Source organism: Ambystoma mexicanum, chromosome 3p (genome assembly GCF_040938575.1).
Source record: "Ambystoma mexicanum isolate Mex_15411 chromosome 3p, UKY_AmexF1_1, whole genome shotgun sequence".
Classification (NCBI taxonomy): domain Eukaryota; kingdom Metazoa; phylum Chordata; class Amphibia; order Caudata; family Ambystomatidae; genus Ambystoma; species Ambystoma mexicanum.
In genome coordinates this window covers 656,104,813-656,124,131 of record NC_090925.1, presented here as the reverse complement: position 1 = coordinate 656,124,131, position 19,319 = coordinate 656,104,813, and positions in this window count along the sequence as shown.

Sequence of the window (19,319 nt, the reverse complement as noted above, 5' to 3'; positions counted from 1 at the left end):
GCTAAAGGAGGGTCTTGGCGCTTTATACAGGACCTCAGGCCCTTGAACAACATAGTAGAAGCAGAGTACCCCATAACCGCAAACCCGGCAACAATATTGTGCGGCATTCCAGCAGAGGCATCACGATTTACAGTGATCGACCTTAAAAACGCTTTTTTCTCAATACCATTGCACCCAGACTCACAAGACCTGACGAGCTTCACTTACAGAAACGCGAGTGGAAACACACCAGACTGCCACAAGGGTACTGCGAATCACCCTCAATCTTTAACAGAGTAATACAGATGGATTTGGGTAACATTGAAGTAGAAAGTACAGTGTTGCAGTATGTCGACGACATAATTATTTGCAGCACGAACAAAAGTAGATGCAGGGAAGACTCATTAAAGATGCTGACAATATTGGCTGAAAAAGGCTACAAAGTAGACATGGAAAAGTTACAGTACTGTCAGGAACAGGTACTTTACATTGGTCAGCTGATATCCCAACATGGAAGAAAGATTGCACCACAAAGAGCACAGGCCATTTCGAAAACACCAGTGCCGCAAACAGTGAGGGAACTGCAGCAGTTCCTAGGTATGTGCAACTACTGTAGAGCATGGGTATTTGATTACAGCTCGTACATAGGACCCCTGCTTGAGGGGTTAAAAGAGGCTAACAAAGGGGAGAAAAAGTTGGGGTGGACAATGGAAATGAATGAGGCTTTCAATGAACTGAAAGATGCGATATCAACTGCTCCAGTACTGGCCACCCCAGATTATGAGCGACAATTCTTTATATTTTCACATTGCGACTCAGCAGTAATGAAAGCAGTGTTGGCTCAAAAAACAAGCATGGGCTACAAACCAGTAGCGTTTTACAGCGGCCACTTAGACCCTGTGATGTTAGGTCATTTCCCTTGCGAACAAGGTCTCGCCGCAGCTGCTTTTGCGGTAGAAAAAGCGTCAGCAATCACCATGGGGTGCCCAACCACGCTATTTGTGGAACATGCACTTTTTGTAATATTGAATAAACCCTAACCACGCAGAGGGCATCGGATTATGAGATCATACTATCTAGAGCTGAATTATCAATTGTTAGATGTAACACGGTCAACCCTGCAAGATTTTTAGCAGAAGTAATTGAGGAAGAAGATTATGCACACGATTGTACGCAAACCATTGAAATATACTCATGTGCTAGAAAAGTTGAAGAGAACGCTCTAGAGGGAGGTGAACAACTGTTCATTGATGGGTCATCAACAATAGACCAGAGGGATGGGATAAGGAGGACCGGGGCAGCAGTGGTAAAAATGATGGAGGTACCGGTGTGTGTGGCAATGAAATGTGTGCAACTACCACAGCATTACTCTGCTCAAGCGGCAGAACTAGTTGCACTGATCTTGGCGTTGAAGGAAAGCTTTGACAAACGAGTGACCATATATTCTGACAGCGCATATGTTACGTCCACTGTCCACTCAGGGCTGTCAAAATGGAGGAGAAGAGGGTTTAGGAGAGCTGACGGCACTCCAGTGCAACATGCTCTCCTATTAGCTGAACTAATTTAAGTAATAAACGACCCCCAAGAATTAGCTTTGGTCAAATGTACCGCACATACTAATGGAGAAGACCATGTGTCAAGAGGGAACGCAGCAGCAGACGCACACGCAAAGTATGCTGCATATTTTGGTGAAATATGGAACCCCCCAGAGTCAGAAAGAGGAAGAGGAAGGGGAACAGCGAGGGAGATGTTGGTAAGAGAAGGGTATACCCATCTACCAGCCACACAGATAATGGAGCTACAAGCGGCTGCACCCATGACAGAAATGAAACATGGGTAAAACGAGGATGCACAATGTCACCTACTGACGCACTATGGTGCCAGGGTAAAACTGGAAAGATTGTAATGCCACTAGCACTATTGACCACTGCCTTGAGCCAGCTACACCACCCAGCCCATACGGGCAAGGAAGTGATTGCAGCACGAATTAGGGAAGACTGGTTCTGCCCCGAGTTAAATTCTCATGTGTCAAATTTTATCAGCAATTGTCTCACATGTCAACAGTTTACGGCCGGTCACACTCTGAAGGCGATAAAAGGTACTATACCCCGGCCAGAAGGACCCTTCCTACATCTCCATATTGACTATGTTGATATGATCAACGTGTGTCAAGGAAACAGGTATATGATTGTAGTAGTATGCCCATTCTCGAGGTGGATTGAAGCAGTACCCTGTTCACACCCAGATGCATTTAGAGCAGCTAAATTCCTAGTGAGGGAGGTCTTCCCCAGGTGGGGAGTGTGCGAGGTACTGCGGTCAGATAATGGCCAACATTTCGCAAACGAAATGTTCCAGCACATCACATCCCTACTGAACATCAGGCATAAATTTGCATATGCATACCACCCACAGGCCAACGGTGTATGCGAACGCCTGAATGGCCTACTAAAGGAGGCAATTGCAAAAATACAGCAAACAACAAAGAAGAGTTGGTTGTATTGCCTCCCGCTAACCCTATTTGAGCTAAGAAATAAACCAGGGTCCGACCACCACCTCACCCCTCATGAGGTGGTTACCGGACGCCAAATGCGCCTCCCTCTAACGCCAACATCAAGAGCCTTCACAGACCATGAGAGTACTGCAAATGTTTTCGGGGATGAAATGTTCCAATATGTGTCTTCTTTGATTACTAGTGTAGTGTTTGTGTCTCAACAGCTCGAGCGCACACGGGGCGGGTCTAACAGCGATCAACAAGAAGGTGCAGATAAAGAATTGGAGAAGGAAAGACTGTGCAAAGTTGCTAAAGGTGACCACGTACTACTCCGCAATTTCAATAGGAAGTGGAACAGCCCACGTTTCACTGGCCCCCATCTGGTAGAAGAGGTATCAACAAGAGCAGTAAAGCTACAGGACAAACGTGCCTGGAATCACCTACACGACGTAAAGATCTACAAACTCCAGACCCGCCCCAGCACCACCGACAGGTCCATTGGGAGAACGACAACAACGTCACCAACGGAGGAAGAGATTTCTACCACAGCCAACGGCCTAAGTGTTTCCATACCCTGTCACTCCCCAGATTCCCCAGAGACAATAACTGAAGAAGAAAGGGGTGATCCACGTACTGCCCACCCCATGGTCACACGGTCAAAGAGTAAAGAGACTTCTGCCAGTTGAGCCCCAAAACCCCCTGCCCATTGACCCTCTACCCCCACTGTAGTAATAAATGAACTGGAGGATATTGTCCCGCACACGTACACATGTAAACACATGAATGCTCTCTTTTCTTTTTCTCTCGCACATGCAGGAACTGCGTATTGTACTGATAAGAAAATAGATAACTAACAAATTCACTGCCCAGGAATAGATGGTACCCTCAGACGATAACTACCCAGAAGAACTGTCACACCAATTTGTATATGAAGTAAAAAGGCCAACGTACCTGAAAAGAAGGAGGGTACGTGTCTACTACACAGCATTCCTCTTGGCCATAGAACATTCAATGCCCCATCTCCAACCATACTTGCCTGCCCTAAGAGATAGATCGCTTAGATTAGCGTGGGAACAACTATTCGCCTGGGCACTGAATGACTATCTGATAGCGAGAGCTTAAAAACAATAACTAACACTAATAACACGCATATTGAGAATTTTCAGGCGGGCAACTTTAACGTCGCAAGAATACGCTGCCGGACTGCAGCAAGGTAAGAGCAAAATGCCGGTGAAATTAGCATTTGTAATAAAAATGATAGGGATTTTGGTGATCACCGGGTTCGTGGCTGCCTCTGTATGGCAGTACAGCTATGCTATGAATATTGTTGCTGTACCAAAACCTAATACACCCCCACCCCCAGCTGCAACAGGTGTTACGTCAGGTGATATTAGTAAAATTGCGCACAAGCAAAGTAGAGTTAAACGCAGCACATACTCAGATAATAAAGGTATTGATAGTTACATACAAGATTCAGCACGCATCTCAAACAACATATGGTACCAACACATGACCCGCATCGGTAAGCAGACAACAAAAGACAGCTGCTACGTTTGCTCATTAATCCCATACGCCATGAGCGCGTCTCGAACATTTGTTGCCACGGAAATAGATGAAAAGGTAGGTAGCACGATGTATAATATACCTGGCACTGTTCCAAACGAAAGGAAGATTACAAGGGACAGTTGTGCAACTGGTGTGGAAAACACGAGACTCTTATCCATATGAAAACAACTTCCTCAAGACTTATTTGAGTTACCACAAGAGCAGTTTACATGCTGAAGCATTCAGATACATAACGAGTGGTCCTGAAAAAGGAGAAACAAAGAAAGTAACACTACAGTATTTACCATGTGACTGGTACGCCACTGAAGTTCCTGGCAAAACAGGATGTTGGGAGAGACCACTAGTGACGATAACAGGGAAGGTGTACATGAACAACAATTGGGAAATAGGAGTGATTGGCAGCAACATGATAACAAAAGAAACTATTTCAACTATCGATGCACACAACCACCGATGTTGGACGACTTGGATCAAGTATGTACCCATGCTCACATGGATAGAGCAGGATGAAGACCCCATAACAATACTGCCGTTGACTGCGCCTAAGGTATGCTACCAACATAAAGGAGAGGTGGACGTAGGATGCAACACCAACTGTGCAAGAGTGATGGAGTTACCTGAGGGGGGAGCAGGAACAGCAGTGATAATGGACCATTACTGGGCCTGTGGAGAAAAGGCATACCACACACTGCCCCCTCTGTGGAATGGTGTATGCACGATGGTGCACGTTAATGTACCATCACTAGTGGTACCCAAGAAACATGTGAATATGGCGAACTTCCCCAAAATTGATGAAGGGAACAAGAGGAAGAAGAGGTCTGCACAACCTCAGAAGGGGCCAGAGGACAGGAACAACGGCAATAATACTGTCCTAAATAGAAGAAAAAGACAAGGAGAACCTCTGACAGGAAATTACATATGGGGAAGGTCGGAAACGGCACTGACTTCAATTCCGCCAGAACACAGACTATTCGGCAGAGCAGCAATGTTCTTCTCCTCAATAATACATCCGGGACTGCAGGCCTACGCAAACGCAAAATTGCTCCAGATAACTAGATGGGAACTAATGATGACTATAAATTCTACAGTGAATGGATTTAACGCAATAAAAGAGGAACTGCGAGCTATAAGGATGGTAGCACTCCAGAACAGATATGTATTGGACCTCCTCACAGCCATGGAAGGAGGAGTTTGCGCAAAGATAGGACAATCATGCTGCACGTTCATTCCTGCCAACGATGCTGACAATGGTACACTGTCAGAAGCAGTTTCACAACTGGCCCAGCTGCACTCCAAAATGATGGATGAAAGTAAAGGTGTGAAAAAGGATGAGAGCTGGTTTTCAATATTATGGTCATGGATGCCATCTTGGCTGTCAGATGGACTGAAGATTATAGTTGGATGTACTATTTTGGCTGGAGCTGCACTGATCATAATAAGATTTTGGAAGGCCCGGAAGGCACGCACTACAGACGAGTTGATCGAAATGGTTGGTATGCACCCCTTGATGCCAGCGGATGACGGCCAACACACAGGTACAATAATAAAGGAGAGAGAGAGGCTGCGCAACCAGATCACCATCAACCACCTGGACCCGCCATCCGTGAAGCTCGAAAACCCAAGAAACCCAAGAAGCTACATAGGGAAATGGGTATACTGCACTCCTGGAGGAACCTGTGCATATATGTATTGGTCATTTGAAGACCATGTTAACCACTATGGACATTTGGGAGGAATAACTAAAATATGGAGAGTGAGAGGAGATAATGAAAAGGATTTGTTTGTGGTCGACAAGTCGACCAGAGGGGGGACTGAAGTGGGAGAATGGAACCAGAAACTCCCGCCTATCCCCCCTCGCGCTTGGCCTAGAGGGTCACGGCCTAGGCACCTGCCACGAGAAGAGTTTGCCTGTCTACCAGACGACCAAATACCATGGTACAAAAACATACGGATGTGCCCACCCATCTGCCCGGCAGCTCGCCCTGCCCATGCCGACACCTGCGGCATAGATCAACTCGACTAAACCAACACATCGTTAGAGATGCCATGACGACCTAGTCAACGATTAGCGCACCTGTACAAACATACACACTGAACACTCCCTCACCAATCCACACGAAGAACATACTCAGTGCTATGACATAGGCGACGAACACACCCATGGACGTGCATCTTTATTATTTTTACATAGGGTTTTTTAAAACGCAGAAACGCAAGACGCACAATGAACTCATTTAAAAAGCTTGCTTACGCTTCTCCTAAAACCAGGTGCCATAATGAGGAATATAACGAAGACACGATACTGGGAATAAGGCAATATGATACCACAACCTAAAGCGCCTGTGCACCAAACAGTTCCACCTATACCCCAGGCCCAAGTAGGCCGCAAGCAAGAGCTTCCATGGACGTTAAAGGAACAAGAGTCAGGTTTCTGATCCTGCAGAATGAGCCTGGCGAAAGCAGACCGCCAAGGTCTCAATGTTGCAAACTCACATTCCAAAGGGCAGACGATCAAGGACACGATGTTGCAACCGCTCGCCGCGAGTCGATATCAAAGGCACACCTGCAATTAAACCAGGCACATAGTGGAAAAACAATATTAATTGTGCAGAATTCTGCCTCAAACACGGTCCCACCTCACGTGACCAAGCCGAACCTGACAGGATGCCAAGGCAAGGAGGGAGGAGACGCCTGAAGCCCTGTTACAAGACACAGGCTGATACAATTAAATGGACATCTGCGAAAGTAGGAGTAGTCGGCCTACCAAAGTGTGAATGAATCCTCGCATTGTCTACACATAACCTTAGTGAAACATTGTTGCAATTGACAGGTACACCGCGAGCTGGGAACAGCGATGGTCCCAGACTGGGAGGCTCGCGAGCGGACCAATTAGAACATGGGGCTCTTATCACTGACGCTATTAACATTGACCAATCCTCATGGGTCTTCATGTAACAATTTTCATGTATCAAATTGAAGGGACAACCCAAGTATATCACCTGACTATCCCTCGACCACTAACATTGTTCTCTATACGTATGCTATACTAACCCTACCACTCGAGCAACCAATTAAGAGTGGCGATAGGTTTTTTGCTAACTTTCCAAGATGACGCAAGTAGCGCGTCATATTAAGGTAAAAAGGGCCTGCGAGCCCCACGATTGTGTGTGTGTCAGGACGGACGCGTACGTTCCTCGACCCATCCCTGCCGTTTGCATAATAAACAGCAGAATCACCTTGCTTCTTGTTTGTGTCTCATACTCATTCCTTTTGGGATATACGGGAGGAGTTGGGGCCTCCCTGCCCGGAGGTCCGCGGACGGCTGAGCCGACCCCGGCAGAATTTCCCCCCGACACCATCCTTACCCTCTCCTGTCATCCAAATTGTCATGCTTGCTCACAGGATGCACTTTGTTTTTGACAATATCTTTCTATTGGCCTCGTTACACGTTTGGTGATATCTTGGCAGTAAATCCGCAGAGATACCATCAAACGGAATTACTGTTACCGCCACTTGGTCTGGTGGTATTGCTGCTGGATTACAAGTGGTAGTCGGGGGAATTACAGCTGGTGGTAAATCCACCAGTTGTAATTCCACAGAAATGTCTGTTTTTTGGCAGAAAGGTGGCAGATTTTCCTCCGGCTATTAGCTGGAGGTGAACCCACCACCTATCCGCCAAACTCGTAGTTAGCCGGTTTGGTAATGTGGCAGTAACAAAATGACCACAACATTTTTACCACACCGTCCAACTTATATAATGAGGCCCTAAGTTCCTTTAGCAATCCTGAGGGAATCCCCCAGATTTCCTGGTCTGTGAGGAAAATGATATGACTGAAAATGGACTCCACATCTCTCCCAAAGGGGTCACATATGCATGCCTCTTTTCCCCTCTGCATCCCTTCACTGATGTGAAACCACACATCCCCTTCTGCAAAGTATTATTGTGTTGGATGATATGCTCACATAGAGTGCACTACAATGTCTAACACTGGTGTTATAATTTATTACAGCTGGCTAGTCACTGTTATTTTGCTACAAGCAGGATGTGGTATCACAACTCACTTATTGTTGTGAGATTACAGTATCCACCATATAAAGAAATAATCTGGCATATTGTATAGAACAATGACAGCCTTCCTTTATTATATTGAAATTTATGAAGAAGAAGAAGAAGAAGAAGAAGAAGAAGAAGAAGAAGAAGAAGAAGAAGAAGAAGAAGAAGAAGAAGAAGAAGAAGAAGAAGAAGAAGAAGAAGAAGAAGAAGAAGCGCAATATAAATATTGTTGATGCTCTCCCAACTGAATTTAAAACATAAATAAATTGCTAAGAAAGAAGTGAATCTAGAACTGTTAGACTAAGAAAAATGTGCAAGAATAGATATCACAAGAAAGAAAGAAAGCCTGAAGAAGAAGACAAGAACTAGGAGGTGATGTAATGCTAGTACTTATTTTCTTCTCTACGTTTTTATCCAGGTCAATAGGAAAAATATATAAAAGCCTGACAAGTAGTTATCCGGAAACATTTATAATTTTGCTGTGCATTAAATTCCTTAACAAACGTGCAGGAAATCACAAACAGCAGACAAGCAATGGAGGACGTCATGGCTTCCAGACGTGTGGCCCTAGACCAAAGGTGCTGCTGACGATCTATTCTTTCAAAAGACTTCTAACACATGCATTTCTGTTTATAAAAAATGTGTGGGTCCAGAGGTTGAACACTCCTCCGGTATTGTCAAATGATGGGCATTGTGTTGGCATAATCGGCAAAACAATCCTAATTCTTTTTCCAAACATTTGTTAATACAGATTTGCCATATTTCCTCCATTTCTTCATGGTTAAGTGCATTAGTCGCATATCAGAGGTAATAGAACACACTTCCTCGTTGCACATTAGCTTCTGATATTTCCCCTTTGGACTTACTTTGGAGAAGTTCCTTCATAGCACACTGTGCTAAGACACCCAACAGTTGGCTCCGGGTGACTACTCATCATCATCAAATGTGTTTATTCTGATTCAAAAAATCCATCAAACATCATAAAACGCTGCATAACATCACACACAATTTACCAGCATAATAAGCACAATGTATGACACCAAAAGGCTAAAACCATAGTTCATCTTGTCATCATTATAGTAGAATATGGACACATAAATATTAAAAGTTATGGGCGCATCATGAGACATGCCAATATCACAATTTGTCAGCCTCACGACAGAGAATAATTCCTTTCTGCCATGTAGATTTAAGAAACAGGCAAAGGCATAGGTGACTCCAACAGTGGTGAGAGATAATTAAAACAAGAGGGCAGGTCTCCATAGATGTAGGGTGCTGGATCTGAGCACAATCTGTAGAAATCTTTTGCATATGCTGCTATAGAGTAGACAGAGTAGCACGAAGTGTGACAATAATTGCAGCTCAAGACACAGACATTGGCCATCACCTATGTTACAGACAACGTCCATTTGCATGCAATAGCTTTACGACACAGGACCTTGAAGCAGACCCTAGTTATTAATGTCCAATGATATACGTGAAAGACTGAGGTGAGATATTTGGCAGGGCCCCTGGCCAGGCTGAACAGGAGGTACAGTCTGACTGTTGGTTTATCCCAATTTGTCACCTCTTCTAGACTGTCCTGTACAGATAAAAAATTTGATTTGAGTATTGTAATCGACAAGCTCTCGATACTTTCAGGGTTATAAAGTAGCAGGCCAATCTCATGCTGCCTAATGCTCTTTTGATGTAAAGTAGCAAGCCAACTCTATGAGAAGTCCCCAGGCTCCAGAGTTTCCTTAGTAGTAACCTGGTTAGGGTAACTTCTTTGTTCACCAACACAGAGTACCACATCGAAATTACCCTCAACATCAACAAATAAGTGAGAAAGGTTGAACCAGTTTCCAGATGTGTCATGTACATGGATGTAGCTGGAGGCATGCCCAAAAGGTGAGTCAGGACGAGGGTTTCCACATTTCCATAGTCCCAAAGCTTGCAGCCATACGGCCCCAGTGCCGATGGCCTTCCCCCTATAAGTCTCCATTATGTGTCCGACCGTGAACTGCCTCATAGACTTAGAAAATCTAAACAAACCTCCAATAACTTAGTTCATTCTTACCCTTTGATTGTCTACGTTAGTGCTCCAAATAAGTTGTTGGCTTAAAGTGATCCCCAAGTAGGCAAAGTCCCAACAGACCTGCAGTCTTCGGCCATTCAGTAGAATTCATAATTTCTTTAGAGATGTTCTGCTCTTGGAAAGATGCATAACCTAGCATTTGCCTCTGTTAGCAGTTAAACCTCTTGCCCGCCTACGTATCCAATAATGGCTGCAATGATTTGGCAACTCTGGCAAGAAGGACTGTGTCATCACCGTAACTTAGGACAGGCAAACTTCTGCCTTTGCATTGTATTGTTTATTTATACAACGCCTTAACGCCTATACACAGGAAAGTGTTTTAAAGCGCTCAAGGGGGGGGTGGAAACAAAGGGAAGAACAACAGTCGCTCAGAGCCCTTGAAATTCTGAGACAATATTAGTCTGGACAGGCAGAGTAAGTGCATAAAATACATTTAGCAGTTGAAACACAGCAAATAAGCCTGATGGCGATTCTGCAGTTTTATCAGTGCAATTAAAGGAAGAATACAGGGGAGAACGGAGAGATGATCTTCAGGCACGTTGCATTTGGATTGTGCAAGTGCATAGACAGTAACAGGGAGGTGGAGGTCCAAGTGCATCCAGTCGGTGGAGCCACTCTCTTGGGTTTTTCTAAGTGTCGTGAAGGTGGGTGGGTGTAGGGCTGTGAGGCAAGTGCAAGAGAGGACTGGCAGGGGTGCCTGGGACCAGTGAGACTCTGAGGTACGCCAGGTGGCCAGACAGCAAGTTGTAAGGAAGATGAGGGGAATGGAGAAAGCAGAGAGCTAAGTTAGCAGGGTAGAGGGAGAGCGAAGCAAGAGGAGAAGAGGAAGATCTTGAGGAGTTTCCGGAACTTAAGAAGGTTAGTCTCAAGATGGAGGGTGGCAGGGTGGCTATTCCAGAGGGAAGCACCTGCTGAGGATAAGGATCTCCCTCCAAATCTCTGCTTGGAGAACCGGCTCACTCGCAGAAGGTTGGAGGTAGATGAGCGGAGGGCCCTTGAGGGACAGTATTTAGGTAGGCAGCTTTGTGGGTCGGTAGGTCCCAGGCCCAAGAAAGCCTTGTGGACAATGCAGAGGGTCTTGTACTTGATCCTTTTGGCACGGGGAGCCAGTTAAGGGATTTCAGCACCAGCGAGATGCTGTACCTGGGCTTGAGGCCAACAATAAGTCTTGCAGTTCTGTTCTGGATGAGCTGCAAAGGGGGCAGGACCGAAGAAGGGTGTTTGAGGAAGAGGCTGTTGCAATAGCCCAGCCTAGAGAGAACCAAGGCTCTGGAGACAGTGAGCTGCTGGGGGAAAGTGAGAAAAGGTAGAGTACCTCTGATGAGGTGTAGCTGATAGTTATACTTTTTAAGAGATGTCAGAGATGTGAGCGGAGAAGGAGACAGTGGAGTCAAAGATGACCCCAAGTTATTTTTGCCTCACAGGTGGGTGCAGCCGCAGGGCCAAGGGAGGCCGGCCAGAGTGAAAGTGCAAAAGCTGGAGCAGGGGTCCCAATGTGAACGATCTCAGTTTACTGGCATTGAGGCAGAGGTCGTTTGCAGCACACCATGACTGAATAGCAGACAGACAGTCAGATATGAGCGAAGAAGGAGGAGGCGGCTGAGGGAAGCCTGAAAGATAGTTGCGTGTCATCCAGATAACACTGAAACTTAGAGGTGAAAGTGGCACTTGCATATGCTAAGGCAGACATATAGACGTTGAAGAACTAGGGGGAGAGGTTAAATCCCTTCGGAACGGAACAGGTTGAGAAAGCAAAAGTCGAGAGAAAGGCTCAGAGTTGCAACTGTGATGGGCGGTTGAAGAGAAAGGAGATTAACCACGCCAGAGTCTGACCTGTGAATCTCAGGGTGTCACAGAGACATGCAATCAGGATGTTGTTGTTAACCGTGTCAAAGAGGAGAGGTCAAGTAGAATGAGTACAGAGGGAGAGTTAGTGACCAGATTTGAGAGCAGGTCTTCACAGGTGTTCAGAACAGCAGTTTCTGTGCCTCTGGAAGCTCTAAAGCCAGACTGATGGTCATGGAAGCAGCCAATAGATTCAGTGTGGAGGGTCAGCTGAGTGATAGGCAACTTCTTAGGGAGTTTGTTTAAGAAAGGAGTGATGGATATAGGGCGGTAGTTTGCCAGAATGGAGGGATCATCAGAGGATTTCTTAAGCAGAAGGTGCACAATTTAGTGCTTAAGGGCAGTGGAGAAGGAGAGATTACAGCGATCAGCCAAGGCTGGGGCAACAGAGTCAATATTGTCCTTACCAGTTTTAGAGGGGCAGTTGTCCACATGTTTGGATGAAGCCTTTATAGACCGGATTTATCTAGTAACCTTATCAGGTGTGACAGGTGAGAGAGAAGAGAGGGTAAGAGTAGGGGGGCCAAGGGAAGCTCCGGTGTTGGTGTATGCTGTGGAGCAGAAGAGAGGGAGGAAATGGTGTCTTGGGTTTTGTGATGAAGTGTGTAGCTAGGGCCTAGCAAAGGTCCTGGGTGAGTGTAACAGAAGAAGAGGCTGCTGCAGGATTGGTCAGTTCCTTGCAGACTTTTAAAAGTTTGGCCGTGTTGTTTGATGCAGCGGTGATGCAGCCTTGAATAAAGACTCTTGTCTTGGAGTGGATGCAGAGTTGATATTGCTTTTGAAGGAGGCTGCAGGCCAGTTTGTCAGATGGTCCGTCTGATGAGTTCCAGTTCCGCTCAGCTGCCCTACATTTGCGTTTAAGGGCAGCCAGATTGGAGTCGTACCAAGAGTTGCACTTTTTGGAAGGCTTCAGTTGGACCCTCACGGCAGGGGCTAGAGTGTCAAGAGTGTTGTTCATAGAGAGGTTGAGGTTAGCGAGGGCTGTGTTAGGGTGGGTGTCAGCCACAGGAAAGGGAGGAGGCAGTGTTTGCAGTGGCCAGTGTCAATGCTAGAGAGCTGATATAAAGATTGAACAGAAGGGGTGTGATTATGCACCCCTCTATGACACCCTTCTCCGATTCAATTGGCTCACTTAATTTGCCTCCTCTCCCATAGCGGACCCAAGCCAGAGAATTGGTATGGATCAAGATTTTTGGTATGCGCAGCTCAGCAAGAGTCTGCCATAGCAGTCTCCTTTCCACATGGTCAAAGGCTAACCTCAGGTCTATGAAGGCCGCATAGACAGGAGTCTGCATCACAGTCATATATTTGGACAGGCTAAGGAATAGATTAAGACAATGATTCACAATCCCCTAGTCTGCCCTATAGGCCAATTGTGTGCCAGTTAAGAGATTGTGATATTTAATCCACACTTCCTGTCTCTAAAGCATAGTCTCTGAGAAAAGTGTGGACGTACCGTCCAGCAATGTTACTGGGAAGTAAGAGTAGGTGTTTGCCTTGTCACTCTTTTTTTATAGATCGGAATAATGATGCCCATTGTCCAACTGTCAGGGATCTGTTTAGTGACTATAAAAGCATTAACAACTTGGTTTTAAAAACAGAGCCAATAGATCAAGGTTAGCACAAAATAAATTGTCCAGCAATCCATCAAAACACCGGACTATAAGGGCTATGACAATTAATAGCTACCCAACAGACAGAAGGGAAATCATCTATGTGGGCTCAACAAAAACTCCTCCCTTTGCTCCCACGAGACACTGCCGCTGCTTAATAAAGTATTAAAAGGTCTAACCCAGTTCTGTTCCAGGATGTGCACTTCCAGGACTGCAGCATAGCCCATATCCATTTTCAGAATGATTTTGAGTCATGGGAGGCAGCTGCCAAACTCAGAACATCCCACTGTTCGCTTGCCATCTCTAATCTTCTATTTTGAAATTCGCATCTATAATCTTGCCTCTTTAACCTAATGTTTGCACCATTTAGAGAGGGAATTTTAACAGCAGCAAGATGTAGCCTCTGTGTCTCCTTGCAAGTATTAGAGAGACCGGACTTTCCTCTACCAGAACTTTTAGTATTTACAGGCTTAGTGGGGCAAGAAACTGACTTGAAATTTGTGGTATCACTGTTGCCACGATAAGACACATCACGACAGGTAAGTGCAATAACAGTGCTGCTTTATTGCTCCTGGTCCTCCAAGCATGTGGGATAGATTAATCAGACACAACACTCAGGTGGTAATATACAGCCATCACTGCTCCCCCCACACCCTTTAGCCAGCTCTTACTCCAACTGCCTGGACCAAACAACAGCTAAGAAAATCCGGGACATGATCATGCCAGCAACACAACATTCCACGCTATGACATCAGGCCAGTCCCATAACCCCCCCAAGACCAGGCTACAAAATATCTTCCCCCGTTACTGCTACAACAACCATGAGAATGGAACATTAGAGAAGACCAGTACCTCAAGACCCCTCCATTCCACGAACACCACACACCACAAAACTTAGCTACAATTGACCATCAAATTAGGAAAATGCCTAGAAGACAAATGACCACAAGAAAACCATGAATACCAAACCAGGAACTACAACATGGGAAACATCAAGAAAACAGTAGCCACTGTAAGGAAGGCATGGTATAAAACAGTAAGATAGACACAAGTGAGCACAGTTCAAGGGTGTTTATTGAACTTCAATTGGGTTTGAAAAACACCTATCTAATCCTAAATCTAAAGATAGGAGCAAGCTACGACCATCAAATAATAATAACGCAATCCTACTCGAGTATGTAAAAATAAAAGTGCCTATACTAATAAACCTATTGCCAATCCTTACTTCTAAATGCAAATAGTGTGGGAAACAATGTTATGCAAAAGGAAAGTGTTCAAGAAATTATATGTTAGGATATTCAAGCCGTTGGCTTCCCTTCCCCATGATTCCAGCACGGGACAAGGCGGCACACTCGAGCTAGCACAGTCTCTGGCTTCTCTAGCCTGAGGATGCAGTTCAAAACTTCAACATCATGGCCTTCTGTGCCAAAGTCTCTTTATCATTCAAAGTCTCTTATTTCAGAGGGCCTCGTGCAACACAACAAACATCAAAGGTCCTTTATTCTTAGGATTTCACATGTACAAATTCTCTGGGGATTTTCCGTTCACCCCTGGCCCCCCCTTTGCTTGGCTCAGACCCACTTCAGCACAAAGCTTTCAGTTGATCTCCCTCTGCCGGGCTCAGACCAACTTCATCTACATTGCCAAACTTTCTTTACTTTAAAAAACGTCTCCCAAGCTCTGGTTCTCTGTAGGTTGTAACAGCCTCTTTCTAAATCTACCTGCCTCTACTCTCTGCCCTCTGCAACTAATCCAAAACAGCACAGCACGACTTGTCATTGGCCTCAAGCCCTGGGATCGTATCTCTCCAGCTCTGAAATCTCTCCATTGTATCCCAGTGGATGCACAGATTAAATTCAAAACCCTCTGCATTGTCCACAAGGCTTTCTGGGGCCTGGGTCCAAAATACCTTCAGCTATCTCTCTGCAAATACCTCCCCTCTCAAGCTCTTTGCTCCTCTACCTCTAACTCCTTCACGGTCAGTCGTTTTTCAAAGAAACAAGCTGGGGGTAGATCTCTGTCTTCGGCTGGGGCTTCCCTCTGGAACAGCTTCCTTGACACTCTAAAACTTGAGGAGAATCATCTCCAGTTCTGGAAGCACTTCAAGACCTTCCTCTTTGCTTCTGCCTTTGCTCCCCCTCTACCCTGCTGCTCTGTTCTCTCTTGGCACTGTGCACCTGGCCACCCTCTGTCCTCCGGGCCTAGGTACCTACTCACCCTGTGACCCACCCACACTGCCTCCGGGCCACGCCTTGCACTGGGGTCTGCATCTGTACCCATAGAGACCCCCCCCTTTTTCTTCCTGCAATTATCAGACCTACCCTGTCTGCTGCCTTAAACCCAGCACTTGCCACTTGCTGGCTGCACTACCACAGTTGTTTTGCCTTTATTATTTATGTATTTATTATAATTTATCTGCTTCTCCTTTGCTCCGCACTTTCCACTTCTCCCCCGTCCATGCACTTTTCCCGTCCCCCTCTCCCTTGCACTTGTGCATTCTCAATGTCACTTAGCCTTGTAAGATTGTTTTTTTGTTCTCCCCTATTTCCCTCACTTGCCTTGTCACGCTCTGAAACACTAGTGTACAAGCGCAATAGAAATACAATATCAATATCAATCTCAACCCGTCGCAGTACCACTTCGATTCACAATTACACGCTCTCTTCTCGATATAACCTCTTTCTTACTTTCACTTTTGCCACTTCTCATTTCAATACCTTGTAGAGAACTTCCATTGGGCACCCACGTGGCACCGGGCCACTCAGTCAAAGGTATGGCATCTTGCTTTGAAAGTTCACGCACTCATCTGCAATTCAAATGTGCTTGCGTCTTTTATCACCCGCATTTTAATAATGTTTGTTCCAGTGCTCACCATACAATGTTGCTGCTTGCAACCTTGGCTTCAACACAGACTGGTCTTGTATCGGTCCCCCCAACTCACCGTCTGTGTTGATTTCACTGATGCTGTTTTGTTCTTGGAGCCAAGGTCGGTACCACAGCAGCTCATGCTTCTCCCCTCCTTGACATGGGAGCGCCCCGCGTATCTCCGACACACAATGCAGGATTCTTCAGCATGGTTTCCTGGTCTTATGCTTTCTATTCTCAAGGTTTCTGGAAAGTAATGTTTCCTTGTCAAAAATGTCAAGGGAACTAACCTCCTTGTGATCCCCTTCTGTTTTATGGTCTTTCTTCTCTCGTTAATCTGCCATCTTGAAACCGCTGTTTCCTTGTGTGCTTTGCCTCGTTCCGAGTGTGCTCTCATGCTCCACAGTTTATTCATGTGGGGAAGCTTAATGGAAGTCAGGTGTGTGTGTGTGTGAGATGGTCAGTTATTGCCTGACCTTGCATGACCATTGTATCGGGACACCTCAGGTATACGGCTCTGGTGTTAGTCTGTTTTCACTCATGGCTCATGGCTGTCCATGAGAAAGTGTTTGTGCTGTAAAAGTAGAGGGTACAGTTCCTAAGTATCCTACCTGGTAGAATGGGTAAATGTCATATAGGGAAGGGGATATCACATCTCAAAATCCACTGTCCCACTCCCACTCACCCTCACCCAGGTGTTTCTCCTGCACTGGTCCACCCCCAGGAACTGCATCCAAAAAATCGATGGCCATGTCCTGGCCACCTGGATGACAGATCCCTGGGGACTAGTGGGTGAGACACCTTCTGGTTTCTCAAATGCCCTTCCCCTATGAGATGTAGCCGCATTTGTTTCACAGGTAAAACAAGCAAGGAAATTGACGTTCCCCTGGTCTTTACCTTTTCAGTGCTCCACAGTGAAACAGAACGGTGGCAGGTCTAGGAACCATTGCATGACTCAAGGGTTAAAGTTCTTTCGTTGGCTTATCCAAACTAATGGAGAATGATCTATGACGAGTGTGAACTTCCTTTCTAGAAGATTGTATCTTAGACGAGTGATGGCCCATTTGATGGCAAGAGCCTCTAATTCTAACACAGAGTAGTTATTTCATGTGGGAAGAGTTTTTCGACTAGTGAATACAATAGGGTGTTCTAATCCATCACAATCGTATGACAAAACTGCTCCTAATCCTATAAGAGAGGGGTCAGTTTGTAACACAAACTCTTTAAAATAATCTATTACCTTTAGGATTAGGTTCTGGCACAGGTTTTTTTTAAGCTGTTGTAACATATATTGTCCTCGTCAATCCAATGAATTTTCTGGGGTTCCGCGTTCTGTAGTTTTTCTGTCAACCTAGCTGTTCCGTCTGAAAAATTAGGGATAAACCTACGGTAATAACTGATTAATCCTAAAAATGCTCTGAGATCTCTCTTGATCTTAGGCTTGGGGGTATCTTGGATGGCTTTCACTTTTTCTCATTGAGGCTGGACGCTGCCATCCCTACAAAGAAGCCCAGGTATTTCACGGCTGTTCGAGCCATCTTACATTTGGATGGAATGGCAGCTAAGCCGGCTTCTCTGAGCGCCCTCATAATAGTAAAGAGATGGAAAAGATAGTCTTCCCAGGTCTTACTATAAATGACTATGTCGTCAATATAAGCACCACAGAATCGGAGTATGGTTGTAATATCCTGTCCACAAGCTGTTGGAAAGAGGCGGGCACCGTGTAGGCCAAAAAGGGAAGATTTTGAACTTGAATAGTCCCGGGGCATCGCGAAAGCTGTCTTTTCCTTATCAGGTCCATGTACTGGGACATGCCAGTACCCTTTGGTTAAGTCTAGGGTTGATAGGAAGGTGGCATTTCCGACTTTAGCAATTAATTCGTCAATGCGCTGTATAAGATAGGCATCGAAGTCGGATATGGCATTGACCTGTCGAAAATCTATGCAAAACCTCCAGGAATGATTGAGTTCTGTGACCAACACAATAGGGAAGGACCATGGGCTTGAAGAGGATTCGATAATATCTACCAGTAGCATTGTGTTACTTCCTCAACCACTATCTGTCCGGCCAAGCGCGAGAGGGGATTGGCGGGAGTTTGTTGTTCCATTCTCCCACTTCAGTCCCCCCTCTGGTCGACTTGTCGACCACAAACAAATCTTTTTCTTTATCTCCTCTCACTCGCCATATTTTAGTTATTCCTCCCAAATGTCCATAGTGGTTAACATCGTCTTCGAATGACCAATACATATATGCACAGGTTCCTCCGGGAGTGCAGTATACCCATTTCCCTATGTAGCTTCTTGGGTTTCTTGGGTTCTCGACCTTCACAGATGGTGGGTACAGGTGGTTGATGATAATTTGGTTGCGCAACTTCTCTCTCTCCTTTATTATTGTGCCTGTGTGTTGGCCGTCATCTGCTGGCATCAAGGGGTGCATACCAACCATTTCTATCAACTCGTCTGTAGTGCATGCCTTCCGGGCCTCCCAAAATGTTATTATGATCAGTGCAGCTCCAGCCAGAATAGTACAACCAACTATAATCTTCAGTCCATCTGACAGCCAAGATGGTATCCATGACCATAATATTGAAAACCAGCTCTCGTCCTTTTTCACACCTTTACTTTCATCCACCATTTTGGAGTGCAGCTGGGCCAGTTGTGAAACTGCTTCTGTCAGTGTACCATTGTCAGCATCGTTGGCAGGAATGAACGTGCAGCATGATTGTCCTATCTTTGCGCAAACTCCTCCTTCCATGGCTGTGAGGAGGTCCAACACATATCTGTTCTGAAGTGCTACCATCCTTATAGCTCGCAGTTCCTCTTTTATTGC